Source organism: Callorhinchus milii, unplaced genomic scaffold, assembly GCF_018977255.1.
Source record: "Callorhinchus milii isolate IMCB2004 unplaced genomic scaffold, IMCB_Cmil_1.0 Scaffold23, whole genome shotgun sequence".
NCBI lineage: Eukaryota > Metazoa > Chordata > Chondrichthyes > Chimaeriformes > Callorhinchidae > Callorhinchus > Callorhinchus milii.
In genome coordinates, this window is record NW_024704764.1 from 4,009,655 (window position 1) to 4,025,344 (window position 15,690).

Genomic DNA, 15,690 nt, shown 5'->3' on the forward strand with positions numbered 1-15,690 from the left:
GGATGTGGACACTAGGCCCAGGGAGTGGTCAGTCGGGCAACAGGACAACAACAACTTGCACTTATATAGCACCCTCCAGGGTAGAGTCTCAGAGCGCTTAACACTGGCGGAGCCTAACTCCGAGCTCGGAGGGAGGTGGCTGTAATCACGGTCAAACAGGAAAGTCTTCAGGTGGGACTTGAAAGAGGGGAGAGAGGGGTCAAGGCAGAGGCATTGAGGGAGAGTGTTCAAGAGCTTCGGAGCATAGTGTCTGAAAGCGCGACCTCCGATGGTGGGGCGGAGGGTGCGAGGGACGAGCAGGAGGCCGGTGCCAGTTGAGTGGAGGCACCAGGAGGTGGATTGGGAGTGAGGAGGTTGGAGAGGTGGGGAGGTGCCAGAGAGTGAAGGGATTTGAACACGAGGATTTTGAAGTCGATGCGTTCGGGGATGGGAAGCCAGTGGAGCCTGGGCCAGAACTGGTGAGATGTGGGGACGGAGTTTGGTCCGGGTCAGGATGGGGGCGGCAGAGTCTGAATGAGCTGCTCTTTTGAATAGTGGAACTGTGGAGACCGGCGAGGAGGGGGTTGGTGTAATCCAGGCCCGAGGTGACAAGCGCAAGCACGAGGGTTTCGGCTGCATTTGGGGTGAGGTACAGTCGGAGGTGGGTAAGGTGGGGGGTGGGAGGATACACCATTTGCTAAGATGAAATGAAGGCAGTTGGGTAAGTAGGACTCGAACCATACGAGTGCGGTCCGACTAAGGTAGATGAGCGAGGAGAGGTGGTGGAGGAGGATGGCGTGTTCAACTGTGTTGAACATGGCAGAGAGATCCAGGGGGACGGGGAGGCTGAGGGAGCCCTGATGACAGATGGAGGGGATGTCGTTTGTGACTTTGACAAGCGCTGTCTGTGCTGTGGGCACTCAGGGCACAAACCAGAATGCAGGGGCTCAAGGAGGGAATGGAGGAAGAGGTGTGACTGAAGTTGACCTGCAACAATGTGTCCAGGACTTTGGCAATGAAGGGTTGGTTGGTGATGGGACGGTAGTGTGAGAGTTTAGAGGGATTGAGGGTGGGGTTTTGAGGAGGGGGCGGTGACAGCAGTTTTCAGGGAGAATGGAACAGAGCCTGAGAAGAGAGACTGGTTGACTGTGTCGGCCAGCAGGGGGGAGAGGAGGGGGAGATGCACACTGGGACCCGGGGTGAGGAAGGGAGTGAGGGGGGGCACTAGGACCCGGAGTGGGGGGGAAGGGGCAGTACGACCCGGGTGAAGGAGGGAACGAGGGGCATTGGGACCCAGAGTAGGGGAGGGGGGCATTAGGACCCAGAGTGGGGGAGGGGGGGTATTAGGACCCGGGTGGGGGAGGGGGGGGGCATTAGGACCCAGAGTGGGGGAGGGGGGGCATTAGGACCCGGGGTGGGGGAGGGGGGGCATTAGGACCCAGAGTGGGGGAGGGGGGCATTAGGACCCAGAGTGGGGAGGGGGGCATTAGGACCCGGGGTGGGGGAGGGGGGGCATTAGGACCCAGGGTGGGGGAGGGGGGCATTAGGACCCGGGGTGGGGGAAGGGGGGGCATTAGGACCCAGGGTGGGGGAGGGGGGGCATTAGGACCCAGGGTGGGGGAAGGGGGGCATTAGGACCCAGAGTGGGGGAGGGGGGGCATTAGGACCCGGGGTGGGGGAAGGGGGGGCATTAGGACCCAGGGTGGGGGAGGGGGGGGCATTAGGACCCAGGGTGGGGGAGGGGGGGCATTAGGACCCAGAGTGGGGGAGGGGAGGGCATTAGGACCCGGGTGGGGGAAGGGGGGGCATTAGGACCCAGAGTGGGGGAAGGGGGGGCATTAGGACCCAGGGTGGGGGAGGGGGGCATTAGGACCCGGGGTGGGGGAGGGGGGGCAGTAGGACCCAGAGTGGGGGAGGGGGGGCATTAGGACCCAGGGTGGGGGAGGGGGGGCATTAGGACCCGGGTGGGGGAGGGGGGCATTAGGACCCAGGGTGGGGGAGGGGGGCATTAGGACCCGGGGTGGGGGAGGGGGGCATTAGGACCCAGAGTGGGGGAGGGGGGCATTAGGACCCAGGGTGGGGGAGGGGGGCATTAGGACCCAGGGTGGGGGAGGGGGGCATTAGGACCCAGGGTGGGGGAGGGGGGGCATTAGGACCCGGGTGGGGGAGGGGGGCATTAGGACCCAGGGTGGGGGAGGGGGGCATTAGGACCCGGGGTGGGGGAGGGGGGGCATTAGGACCCAGAGTGGGGGAGGGGGGCATTAGGACCCAGGGTGGGGGAGGGGGGCATTAGGACCCAGGGTGGGGGAGGGGGGCATTAGGACCCGGGGTGGGGGAGGGGGGGCATTAGGACCCGGGGTGGGGGAGGGGGGCATTAGGACCCGGGGTGGGGGAGGGGGGGCATTAGGACCCGGGGTGGGGGTGGGGGGCAGTAGGACCCGGGGTGGGGGTGGGGGAGGGGGAGGTGCCGGGCGGGGGGGCGGGGGGCGGGAGCCTGTGTCCCCGGGGCGGCGGTGAGGCTGAGGAGCGGCGGCGGCCGTGGCTGACGGTGAGTGGCCGGGGGGGGCCCGGGGGGGGGGGGCCCGGGGGGGGGGGGGCGGCGGGGCCTAGCGCGGGGGGTGTAAGTTTGTGCTCACAGCGCCCCCGGGCCGCCGGGCTCGGGCCGGTTAGGCCGCGGTGGGGGGCGGTCAGGTCAGGCTGTACTGTACCCCCCGGGCCCCCCCCGGGGTGTGTGGGGGGGTGTGTGTGTGGGTGGTGTGGGGGTGGGGGGGTCAGGCTGTACTGTACCCCGGGCCCCCCCGGGGTGTGTGGGGGGGTGTGGGTGGGGGGGTCAGGCTGTACTGTACCCCCGGGCCCCCCCGGGGTGTGTGGGGGGTGTGGGGGTGGGGGGTCAGGCTGTACTGTACCCCCCGGCCCCCCCGGGCCCCCCCGGGGTGTGTGGGGGGTGTGGGTGGGGGGTCAGGCTGTACTGTACCCCCCGGGCCCCCCGGGGTGTGTGGGGGGGTGTGGGGGTGGGGGGGTCAGGCTGTACTGTACCCCCGGGCCCCCCGGGCCCCCCCGGGGTGTGGGGGGGGTGTGGGGGTGTGTGTGGGGGGGGGGGGTGGGGGGGTCAGGCTGTACTGTACCCCCGGCCCCCCCGGGGTGTGTGGGGGGTGTGTGGGGGTGTGTGTGGGGGGGGGGTGGGGTGGGGGGGGTCAGGCTGTACTGTACCCCCGGGCCCCCCCGGGCCCCCCCGGGGTGTGTGGGGGGGTGTGGGGGTGGGGGGTCAGGCTGTACTGTACCCCCGGGCCCCCCCCGGGGTGTGTGGGGGGGTGTGGGGTGGGGTGGGGGGGTCAGGCTGTACTGTACCCCCCGGGCCCCCCCGGGGTGTGGGGGGGGGTGTGGGGGTGTGTGGGGGGTGGGGGTGGGGGTGGGGTGGGGGGTCAGGCTGTACTGTACCCCCGGGCCCCCCGGGGTGTGTGGGGGGTGTGGGGTGGGGTGGGGGGGTCAGGCTGTACTGTACCCCCCGGGCCCCCCCGGGCCCCCCCCGGGGTGTGGGGGGGGGTGTGGGGATGTGTGTGGGGTGGGGTGGGGGGGTCAGGCTGTACTGTACCCCCCGGGCCCCCCCGGGCCCCCCCCGCCGCCGCGGTGTCAAAAGCAGTAACAGTAATTTGCTGAGATCCTGTGCCGCGCGGCGTCTCAAAGTGCTTCACAGACTGTACTGTCAGAGGTGTAGTGTTTGACGGCGGCCGATCATCCGCAAACCATCCCCGAGACCGCGGCCCCGCGGACCGCCGGACACGACACGACACGACACGAAGGTTTCCCTCAGCCGCTCGGTGTCCAGCACCGGCAAACCTCGCCCCCCCGGAACATCGGCTGCTGCGCTCAGCTACAAAACACAGTCACTACACTGGCTGTGGCTTGAGCTGTCTCCCCAGTGTGGAAGTACAGGTATCGGGAGTCAGGTTTATTGCTGTTTGTTCTGTTCTCTCCTCAGAGTTTTTACTGTAAAATCATTTATTAGTTGTGACTTTGGTCCATAATCAAACAGCCAAACAGTTGGCTTGTGGGCAGTCTGGACATTCATATGGCAAACTAACCACAGGACCCAATCACTGCAGCTCACAGCGACAACACTGACCCCGGCACAGCACCCACTGCTGCACCAACTCAAAGGGCATTGTCCAGCAGTGACCACACCACCCGACCATCAGGGCTTTGGTTTCCAGGTTCAATTGGTCAAAAGAGAGGGAGGTGTGAGGGCATGAAGGGATTGGACAATCAGTCAGAGGATCCTGAAATCAATCCGTTGGGTGATTGGGAACCAGTGGAGCCGGGCGAGGGCTGGGGTGAGGGGGGATGGAGATCAGTGTGTGATAGAGACAGTGGAGCCTGGCGAGGGCTGGGGTGAGGGGCGATGGAGATCAGTGTGTGATAGAGAGACAGTGGAGCCGGGCGAGGGCTGGGGTGAGGGGAATGGAGTTTATCCTATCCCTAAAACCAACCACCTGCTCCCTTGACCCCATCCCCACTCCACTCCTTATCTCTCAGCTCCACTTTCTTGCCCCACATATCACCGACATCGTCAACCTGTCCCTCCGCTCTGGCTCTGTCCCCATTCCCTAAAAAACTGCCATCATCACGCCCACCCTGAAAAAACCCTCCCTTGATGCGTCGCAGCTATCAAGCTACCGGCCCATCTCCAACCTCCCCTTTCTCTCCAAGGTCTTGGAAAGAGTTGTCGCCTCCCAACTGCGCTCTTTCCTTTCCACCCATTCTCTTTTTGAACCCCTTCAGTCAGGTTTCCGTGCTGCCCATAGCACAGAAACTGCCCTGGTCAAGGTCACCAATGATATCCTGACCATCTGTGACCAGGGCTCCCTCTGCCTCCTCGTCCTCCTCGACCTATCGGCAGCATTCGATACGGTCGACCACTCTATCCTCCTCCACCGCTTGTCCTCCCACCTCAACCTTCAAGGCACTGTCCTTGACTGGTTTAGGTCGTACCTTTCACACCGTCTCCACTTCATCTCTGCAAATGGCTTCTCCTCCACCCCCGCACCGTCTCGTGGTGTCCCTCAGGGCTCTGTCCTCGGTCCCCTCCTCTTCACCCTCTATATGCTCCCCCTTGGTGACATCATCCGCAGACATGGAGTTAACTTCCACATGTATGCGGATGACACCCAACTCTACCTTTCCTCCTCTACTCTCAACTCCACGACCACCGATGTCCTGACAGCTGCCTGTCCGACATCGAGTCCTGGACGAGAGACAACTTTCTTCAGCTCAACGTGCGAAAAACCGAGGCCCTCCTGATTGGCTCACGTCAGCGCCTCCGCACCTCAGGCGCTGACACCATCAGCATCCAAGGCTGCACTCTCCACCTCTCAAAGCCAGTCAGGAACCTCGGCGTTTTGTTCGACCCTGAGCTGTCCTTTCTCCCTCACATCCGCACCACAACTGGCACCGCCTTCCATCACCTCCGGAACATCGCCAGACTACGGCACTACCTCACCCCTCACGCTGCTGAAACCCTGGTCCACGCCTTTGTCACCTCAAGGCTGGACTATGGGAACTCTCTCCTCGCCGGCCTTCCCGCCACCTCCCTCCACAAGCTGCAGGTCATTCAGAACTCTGCAGCTCGTGTACTGTCCCGCACCAGGCACCGCGACCACATCACTCCCACCCTCGCTCGCCTCCACTGGCTCCCCATCCCCCAGAGGATTGATTTCAAGATCCTCATCCTCACCTACAAGGCCATTCACGGCCTTGCTCCCTCCTACCTCTCTGACCTACTATCCCCCTACCTACCTGCCCGTACCCTCCGTTCCTCTGGCTCCGGTCTGCTCCACGTCCCCCGCCCCAACCGCCCTACCATCGGTGGTCGGGCCTTCAGCCTCTCAGCCCCGAGGCTCTGGAACTCTATCCCCCAGTGCCTTCGCCGCCTCCTCCCTTTCCTCCTTCAAGGCCGGTCTCAAAACCTTTCTCTTTGACCGTGCCTTCAGCTCCCCTCTCGACTCTCTACCCCCTCCTCGCTCCCTCCCTTCCCTCCCCTCACCCTGACCATTTCCCCCTCCTCGCTCCCTCCCTTCCCTCCCCTCACCCTGACCATTTCCCCCCTCCTCGCTCCCTCCCTTCCGTCCCCTCACCCTGACCATTTCCCCCCTGCTGGGGTCATGACCCAACTGTACAGCGCCTTGGGACGTCCTCCTGACGTGAAAGGCGCTTTATAAATGGAATCTTCTTGTTGTTGTTGTTGTTGTAGTGTGTGATAGAGACAGTGGAGCCTGGCGAGGGCTGGGGTGAGGGGGGATGGAGTTTAGGGTACGATAGAGAGACAGTGGAGCCTGGCGATGGCTGGGGTGAGGGGGGGATGGAGTTTAGGGTGTGATAGAGACAGTGGAGCCTGGCGAGGGCTGGGGTGAGGGGGGATGGAGTTTAGGGTACGATAGAGAGACAGTGGAGCCTGGCGAGGGCTGGGGTGAGGGGGGATGGAGTTTAGGGTGTGATAGAGACAGTGGAGCCTGGCGAGGGCTGGGGTGAGGGGGGATGGAGTTTAGGGTGTGATAGAGAGACAGTGGAGCCTGGCGAGGGCTGGGGTGAGGGGGGGATGGAGTTTAGTGTGTGATAGAGAGACAGTGGAGCCTGGCGAGGGCTGGGGTGAGGGGGGGATGGAGGTTAGTGTGTGATTGAGAGACAGTGGAGCCTAGCGAGGGCTGGGGTGAGGGGAGATGGAGTTTAGTGTGTGACAGAGAGACAGTGGAGCCTCGCGAGGGCTGGGGTGAGGGGGGATGGAGTTTCATGCTGGTGAGTCTCTGGTTGGCGGAGTTGAATTAGTTGTATTTTGTGTATGGTGGAGCTGGGGAGACTAGTGAGGGCGTTGGGACAGTCCAGCCGGGAAGTGATGAAGGCGTGAACGAGGTTTCAGTTGCATTGGTTGTGAGGTACAGACCGAGGTGGGCAAATGACGGAGGTGGAAAAAAGTGTTCCTGGTCAGGGAAGCACATTACTTTTGGAGTCGGTTGAAACCCAAGGAGACCCTGTGTCATTCACCCCACAAGGAGGATAGTCACTTGTTGGTTAATGTTTAGCAATTCCATGCATTCTAATTTGCATCAGGACTACAGGTCGCTGATTTCAGTGTCCGTTTGTCTCCGTAGTTGCAATCGTGTGTGTGATTCAGTGTATTTGGGGGTGTTGGTGAGGACTTGAGTTCATAGGCAAGGCAGTACTGGGAGTGCTGCATTGTCGGAGGTGCCATCCTTTGAATAAAGAGTAAAATTGAGATGCTGTTGTCTGTTGGGGGGATGTTGACACTGTGGGTGGGTGGTGGGGGTATTCTCTTTGGGAATTGTCCTGCATATTATTTTGGTAATTCTGTTTGTGGATCCTTGCTGCTGCGTTCAGAATAGCAGCCAACAAAAATGTCACCAGACTTGACTGTAATCACTTGTGAAGTGCTTTGAGATGTACTGTTGTGGTAACTTGCACTTTAAAAAAACAGGAAGTTGTTTCATTTCTGCAGAGGGAGGGGTCTAATAGTGAGTACACTAAAACTAAAAGGCAGACAAGGCAAGTGGACATGAACAATGTCTGATTATGCGTTTGAAGCTGTGACACCTTCTGTGATTTCCAAGACTTTCGTGGTTTGATGTCATTACAACCCTGACACGTGTCACTGTCTTGAACCTCAAGTCAGCCCAAGTGTTGTTATATATAATAGATGGGGGGTGCTATTTAATTCTCACTTGCAGCAAAGTAAAATCCGATCTCACAACCCTTCCTTCGTGTACCAGGACAACTGGCCTCACTACAGACAGAAGCTATCAGGTTCTGTTCACGTTTACCACTGACCTGAAACATTGAGGAAAAGTCAATGTAACTGTCCTTGCTCACTGACTCTGCCTTCACAGAGGATAATGTCCCAGAGCATGTTACAGTGACAGGGGAGAAGGGAAGAGGGAAGATTATATTATAGAAAAGACTAGTGTGTGTTTCAAGGACTCAACAAAGGTCGGGGAGGTGGGGGAGGCTTGTAGAGAGAGGCAGAAAGATGCCCTGCTTGGTGTTAGGTTGAGCACACTTTCATAATAGAAAATCTCATTCACTGCATCCACAGTAATTCCTCTGAAACGCTTTGAGATGTTCTTCTGATGTGATAAGTACTATATTAAATGTGAGGATTATTAACTTCTTATTTCAAAGAATCACCTCAATGTTTGTTGGGGGGAGGGGGAGGGTGGAGGTTGAGGCACCTTTACAGAATGCCTTCACGTAGGAGAACATCTCACAAAGAGTTTTACAACGTGAAAACCTAAGCTGGGGGAAGTTGGTGATAGCTTCAACCTCTTGCTGCGTATCATTTAGTCCTGATATCATTGTTTGCTTTTCATATATACAGGACATCCCACAGCAACAAATTGTAGTATATTATGCAACGTAATCAATACAACAGAGAGAGAGTACAAGGTAATTAAAGTATTCAGATGGCATGGCAAATTGCAAGAGAAAAGTTCAAGAGGTTTATTATTGTCATCTCAAGTGAATGTTAGATTATATCCTTGAAATCACTAAAACGTGTCCATTATTCTTCACAATGTTTGGGCAATTTTATTCCTTTTCGATGATCATGCCTTGTTTCCCTTGATTCTTGATGACATTAGTGGGGAAGGACCAGACTGTGCTATGATTGCTCCACATTTAGTGCTGAAAGCGCCGAATTGATTAAACAACAGTTATACAACAACAACAAAATTACAAGCGTTCAGCGCCTTTCACGTCGGGAGGACATCCCAAGGCGCTGGACAGTCAGTGTTTCAGACCTGAGCTGGGGGTCGGGATTGGGGAGGGTGGAGGGCAGGGGGGGAAGGAGGGTGATGAAAGCACGGTTGAAGAGGAGGATTTTGAGATGGGTCTTGAAGGAGGCAAGGGACGGAGTTCTTTCAGAGGGTGGGGACAGAGTGGCTGAAGGCCTACGTGCCAGTGGTGGGGTGGGGGAGGCGGGGGATGTTAAGTAGACCGGAGCCCGCTGAGCGGAGGGAGTAGACAGGTTGTTAGGGGGTTAGATGGTCGCAGAGATAGGGGGGAGCAAGGCCATGGAGGGCTTAGAAGGTGAGGACCAAGATTTTGAATTGAATCCTCTGTGAGATGGAAAGCCAGTGGAGTCGGGGGAGGATGGGGATGATAGGGTCACGGAGCCTAGTGCAGGAGAGGACACGGGCTGCTGAGTTCTGGATGATCTGCTGCATGTGGAGGGAGGAGGTGGGAAGCCGATAAGCAGGGAGTTTGCATAGTCGAGCCTCGATGTAATGAAGGTGAGTATGAGGGTCTCGGTGGCCTGCGGTGTGAGACAGTGGCCGGGCGATGTTGCAGAGGTGGGGGAAGTCAGAGCAGGTCATGGCATGGATGTGGGGCAGAAAGGATGTTGACATGTTTTCTGTGTAATAATGCTTCCATTTGATAGAGGAACAATACAACAACAACAACAAGATTCCATTTAGAGAGCGCCTTTCACGTCGGGAGGACGTCCCAAGGCGCTGCACAGTTAGGTCAGGACCCGAGCAGGGGGGAAATGGTCAGGATGAGAGGAGGGAAGGGAGGGAGCGAGGAGGGGTAGAGAGTCGAGATGGGAGCTGAAGGCTCGGTCAAAGAGAAAGGTCTTGAGACCGGCCTTGAAGGAGGAAAGGGAAGAGGCGGCGAAGGCACTGGGGGATAGAGTTCCAGAGCCTCGGGGCTGAGAGGCTGAAGCCCGGCCACCGATGGTAGGGCGGTTGGGGCGGGGGATGTGGAGCAGACCGGAGCCAGAGGAATGGAGGGTACGGGCAGGTAGGTAGGGGGATAGTAGGTCGGAGAGGTAGGAGGGAGCGAGGCCGTGAATGGCCTTGTAGGTGAGGATGAGGATCTTGAATTCGATCCTCTGGGGGATGAGGAGGCAGTGGAGGCGAGCGAGGGTGGGAGTGATGTGGTCCCGAAGCCTGGTGCGGGACAGTACACGAGCTGCAGAGTTCTGAATGACCTGCAGTGTGGAGGGAGGGCCGGGAAGGCCGGCGAGGAGAGAGTTCCCATAGTCCAGCCTTGAGGTGATAAAGGCGTGGACCAGAGTTTCAGCCGCGTGAGGGGTGAGGTAGTGCCGTAGTCTGGCGGCATTCTGGAGGTGATGGAAGCCATGCCAGTTGTGGTGAGGATATGAGGGAGAAAGGACAGCTCAGGGTCGAACAGAACCCCGAGGTTCCTGATGGCTTTGAGAGGTGGAGAGTGCAGCCTTGGATGCTGATGCTGTCAGCGCCTGAGGTGCGGAGGCGCTGACGTGAGGCAATCAGGAGGGCCTCAGTTTTGCCCACGTTGAGCTGAAGAAAGTTGTCTCTCGTCCAGGACTCGATGTCGGATAGACAGCTGTCAGGACATCGGTGGTCGTGGAGTTGAGGGTAGAGGAGGAAAGGTAGAGTTGGGTGTCATCCGCATACATGTGGAAGTTAACCCCATGTCTGCGGATGATAATAATAATAATAATAATACTTGCATTTGATATAGCGCTTTTCACGTCGGGAGGACGTCCCAAAGCGCTTCACAGAACACACTGTAAAGTGAATTGACTGTATATTTGTGGGCGAACGCGGCAGCCAATTGCGCACAGCAATGTCCCACAAACAGTCATATGGATTGAAAATGACCAATTTATTATTGTTTTTGGTTTTGGAGGGATTATTATTAGGCTCTGTGTGGAGTAAGGAAACGTGCCCAAGGTTTCGCCCTCTGCCTGGAATTGAACTCAGGTCTCTCACTTGCAAAGTGAGTGCTCTAACCACTGAGCTACAGGACTCTGTGATGATGTCACCACAGGGGGAGCATATAGAGGGTGAAGAGAAGGGGACCGAGGACAGAGCCCTGAGGGACACCGCACGAGACAGTGCGGGGGCTGGAGGAAAAACCATTCGTGGAAACAAAGTGAAGACGGTGGGAGAGGTACGACCTAAACCACTCAAGGACAGGGCTTTGAAGGTTGAGGTGGGAGGATAAGCGGTGGAGGAGGATAGCGTTGTCGACCGTATCGAATGCTGCCGATAGGACGAGGAGGCAGAGGGAGCCCTGGTCACAGATGGTCAGGATGTCATTGGTGACCTTGACCAGGGCGGTTTCTGTGCTATGGGCAGCACGGAAACCTGACTGAAGGGGTTCGAATAATGAATGGGTGGAGAGGAAAGAGAGCAGTTGGGAGGCGACAACTCGTTCCAGGACCTTGGACAGGAAGGGGAGGTTGGAGATGGGCCGGTAGCTTGATAGCTGTGACGCATCAAGGGAGGGTTTTTTCAAGGTGGGAGTGATGGTGGCAGTTTTTAAGGGAATGGGAACAGATCCAGAGAAGGATAGGTTGACGATGTCTGTGATATGTGGGGCAAGGAGGTGGAGCTGGGAGATGAGTGGAGTGGGGATGGGGTCAAGGGAGCAGGTGGTGGATTTCAGGGATAGGATGAGTTTGGTGACAGAAAGTGGGGAAACGGGTATGAAAGTGTGTAGGGGAGGATGGGTAGGAGTCGGAGTGTGGGAGGGAGGGGTGGGGGTGGGTGGATGTTGGAGGGGAAGTGACCGCGGAGCGAATTCCCTTGATTTTGGATTCAAGGAAATCCAGCATCTCCTTGCAATGAAGGTTGGAGGAGATGACCTGCGCGGGGTGGCAGGGGGGACGGAGGAGTCGGGATGTGGTAGAAAACAGTAGCCTGGGGTTGTTCTTCGCCTCCAGGATTATCCTGGAGTAGAAGGACGACTTGGCCGAGGCTAGAGTGGAGCGGTAGATTTTGAGGAAGTCCAGCCAGATTTGTCGGTGGACCGTTAGGCCAGATTTGATAAATTCTGCGTTACTTTCTTTCTCTCTCCTCTTCCAGTCAAATGTTTCTCCTCTTATCTGAAAGTGCCGACTCACCGTGAAGTTCTGTTCTGCAGGTAACCTCTGGTACCTCATCCAAGTAAAGTAACTTCCTGTGCTAAAAAACAGCCAACATTGCTGCCATCTCTTCTGCAAGTTATACACATGTGCAAAACGCAAAGGAAGTGATGTCAGCAGCACCTTGATGTCCCAGAAGTTGCTATTTTTCTGTTGCTCTTCACCTAAATGTGACCACTGAAATATTGGTCCCAGATATTGAGGTTGCCTGTATTTTTAAGGCGTAAGCATACGTACACAGTCAGCATCGCCTGAATCCATGATCCATTAACTTGCATTCGTATAGCACCTTCACGCAGGTGAGTGATGGTTAACAGTTGGGACTTGGGATCCTGACTGTCTTTTTCCCTCTCACCCTTAGTCATAGCAGATGCAGGAAGAATGGTCAAGTCAATTCTTAGATTCAGTTGACCTCACTGTAAACTGCTGGAAAACTGACTTGGATCAATTCTCCTGCATCTGCTCGTGACTGATTCTCTTTGTCCGTTCGCATTCCTATGTTATTTAATGTTACTGTGAGATCTACTTGCATTAGTCGGCGTGAGAAAGTTGTGGGCTCTGCTACGCTAGCCATTGTTTCAGCGGGCATGTTCTCCTTGTGCCAAAACAATTGGCTGGTAAACACCCCTGGTGCCTTGTTATACATTATTGCTTAAACAATAGTGAGTTAAAACCATAGTTTGTGATCTGATCAGAACTGCTTGATTGAATTCCTGGCTGATGACTCGCTGACAGTTGTCTGATCCGAATGGATTGAGACAAGGGGACAATTGTTACATACCAGTAGGAATGCCACCTCTGTTCCCCATCTCATCTTTACAAATGAATAAAATGCAAAAATCAAATGACTGGTTAAAAAGCCAGTGCAAGTCATGAACTATCCTACGTGAAAGGCGCTATACAAATGTAATTTTGTTGCTGTTGTTGTAAATTGGTTGTCTGTCTAGATATTTGAAACCTCTGCTTGAGCGAGAAGAAAGGGACCAGAACAAAGTGAACTGTAGCTCAGTGGTTAGAGCATCTGCCTTGCAAGCGAGAGACTTGGGTTAGATTCCCGGCATGCGAAACGCTGGGCAAATGTCTTTAATCCACACACCTCTGTTTACCCAGCTTTAGCTGTTAGCCGATTGGCGGATCGCTTTTCCGGGGTAATATTTCCTTAAAAAAAAAGATAATAAATTGGTCACTTAAGTCCATGACTGGTCACGGCTGTTTATGGAATGCTGCTGTGCACAATTGGCTGCCATGTTTCGCCGACAAAATATACAGTCAATTCACTTCACAGTATATCCTGTGAAGCGCTTTGAGCCGTCTCAAAGACGTGATTAGGCACTGTATCAAATGCAAGAATTATTATTATTAAGCATGCACAATCTCTAAACGATGTCTGCTCTTCACGGCATCACTCTGGAGTCCTTGTCTTGTGAATTGTTGGGACGTTATTACAAGTGGGGGGGTGGGGGGGAAGAGACAGTTGTATGAGTTTATGATCCTGAGTTTCCCAAAAATCAGTTGCACATTGGTCCTCAATAATAGTATTATACAAACAAACAAAAATTAAATTTGTTTAGTGCCTTTCATAGAATCATAGAATTATACAGCACAGAAGGAGGCCATTCGGCCCATCATGTCTGTGCCGGCTCTTTGAAAAGAGCTTCCAAATCAACCCCACTCCCCCGCGCTCTCCCCATAATCCTGAAAACCTGTCCTCCCCAAATAATTATCTACTCTCTTACAAGTTGTTATGGAATCGGCTGCCACCAGCCTTTCAGGCAATGCATTCCGGATCCCAACAACTCGCTGTGAAAACATTTCTCCTCCCCTCCCCTCTGTTTCTTTTAACAACTATTCTATATCGGTGTCCTCGGGTTACTGACCCACCGCCAGTGGGAATAGTTCCTCCTTGTTCACACTCTCGAATCCCCTCATCATTTTGAAAATTTCTATTAAGACTCCTCTTAACCTTCTCTGCTCCAAGGACAATAATCCCGGCTTCTCTCGCCTCTCCTCATCCCTGGTACCATCCTGGTCAATCTCCTTTGTATCCTCCCTAATGTCTTGACATCCTTCCTAAAGTGTGGGGCCCAGAACTGAACACAGTCTCCAGCTGAGGCCGAACCAGTGTTTTATAAAGGTTCATCATAACTTCCTGATGTTTGTATTCTGTGCCCCTATTTATATTGTTCTATCCACCAAACACTCACTGCACTTTACAGCATTTTCTGTGAAGTACTTTGGGACATCCTCCCGACGTGAAAGGCACTGTATCAAAATGTAAGGATTAATATTGTTTGGCATTCGTTTGCTAAAACCACTTCAAGAATGCACACTGCTCCCATGTGTCCTAGAATTTCCGTTACTGTTCCCATGTGTGTTTAGGGTTGTAGCATCACCTTGTATTTTTATTGTGCAAGCTTTACATTTTGATGTGAGTGAGACTGGCAATTAATGCTAAATTGAAAGCAATTTTATGCCGTGGCCCTTGTGACTGCCAGGAAGTGGGTTGAAAGTTTAATAGTTAATTTAACTTGTTTGCAATAAAGAAACAAAACTTTCTTCCCGTGAGTTTGAAATGGATTCAAGCAATAGTTTCCAAAGAATAGGACATTATCGGAATGAGCTACCCATTCCCCTACTTTGCACTAATTTATTCCACTGTAAGTCCTAGGATTCTCTTTATAAATAGCTGTTTAATACTTACTATTTTCTGGATCTGTCAATACAATGGTTCGATTTTTTTTAACATTGTGATTAGAGTCTCACGTCTGTTTCCTCAGATGTTTGTTTTAAATTAATTTTGTATGAGTATTGATCTGTTGGTAGATTTTACTCTAAATTAATTAGATTTTTGTGAATTGATTTACTTTGGAATTTGGCTATCCAACCATTATGTTAAATCCTTTTTTCCCAGGTGTGTGATAATATACCTATTAAACATGAGATGATGTAACAATTTGCAATAACCCTCTGTATTCTTAAGAGAGAGGGAGAATTATTTATTTTAATTCTAGTCTGTTTTTCCTTGTTTGATAGAAGTGGGTCACTGAGTCATTGCTAAATGGTATTTCTGGACAGGAGGCAAAGTCCAGTTTAAATTTCACTGTGCAATGCAACGGTCTGCCCGAGGATGTGTAGTTTCATTTTGTGGAGATTGCAAATCCAAAGCCATTTTTAACGCTTCAGGTATTTTGCACTTTCCACCAGACTTCAGTTTTCTTTATCAACTAGGCAAGTCTCATTATTAATAGAAAACGGCACAGATTTTATACCACTTCAGTTTACATTTATTTAGTGCTTTATCATTTCAACATACCTTAAAATACTTAACACCATCCTGTGAGTGTTATGTAGACAAACAGGGAGGCAAAATCCCACAATTAACTTTTTTTTGTGAGGTTTTGGATGAGTGAGGATTATTGGCTCAGACATTGGGAGAAATCCCTACTTTGGTTTGGTTGTAAATTGTGCCGTGGATATTGTTTCCCTTTTCCCTTGCTTTGGTTCCAACCTCGGCACTGCTCCGAGACGCTATCTTGTGTGAAGGCTGCTATTTGAATGGAAATTGTTGTTAACATTAACCTGAACCACCACAACAGGCTTGGCTAATGCAACGTCAGGAGGCACACGGCCACATCTGGCCTTGCGGGTAATTTTATCCAGCCCAACACCACTTCCAACATTCCATCTTCCCTTGGAAAATCAAAATTGTCTTGTTCTAAAGTAGATACTTTATGCCACTTTCTTTAAATAAATTCAGATTATTTGATAAACAAACCTAAGGAGTAATCAAG

General features: G+C 54.0%; 1 protein-coding gene across 4 annotated transcripts in view; it reads left to right on the forward strand.

Moving 5' to 3' along the window:
* The first annotated feature begins 2,466 nt into the window (after positions 1 to 2,466).
* The window catches only part of raraa (retinoic acid receptor, alpha a), a 377,347-nt gene continuing 364,123 nt past the window's right edge, over positions 2,467 to 15,690 (forward strand). For all 4 annotated transcript variants that reach the window (XM_042343419.1, XM_042343417.1, XM_042343418.1 and 1 more), the window contains exon 1: positions 2,467 to 2,527. The gene's annotated coding sequence lies outside the window, so the exon portion shown is untranslated. The remainder of the gene's footprint in view (positions 2,528 to 15,690) is intronic.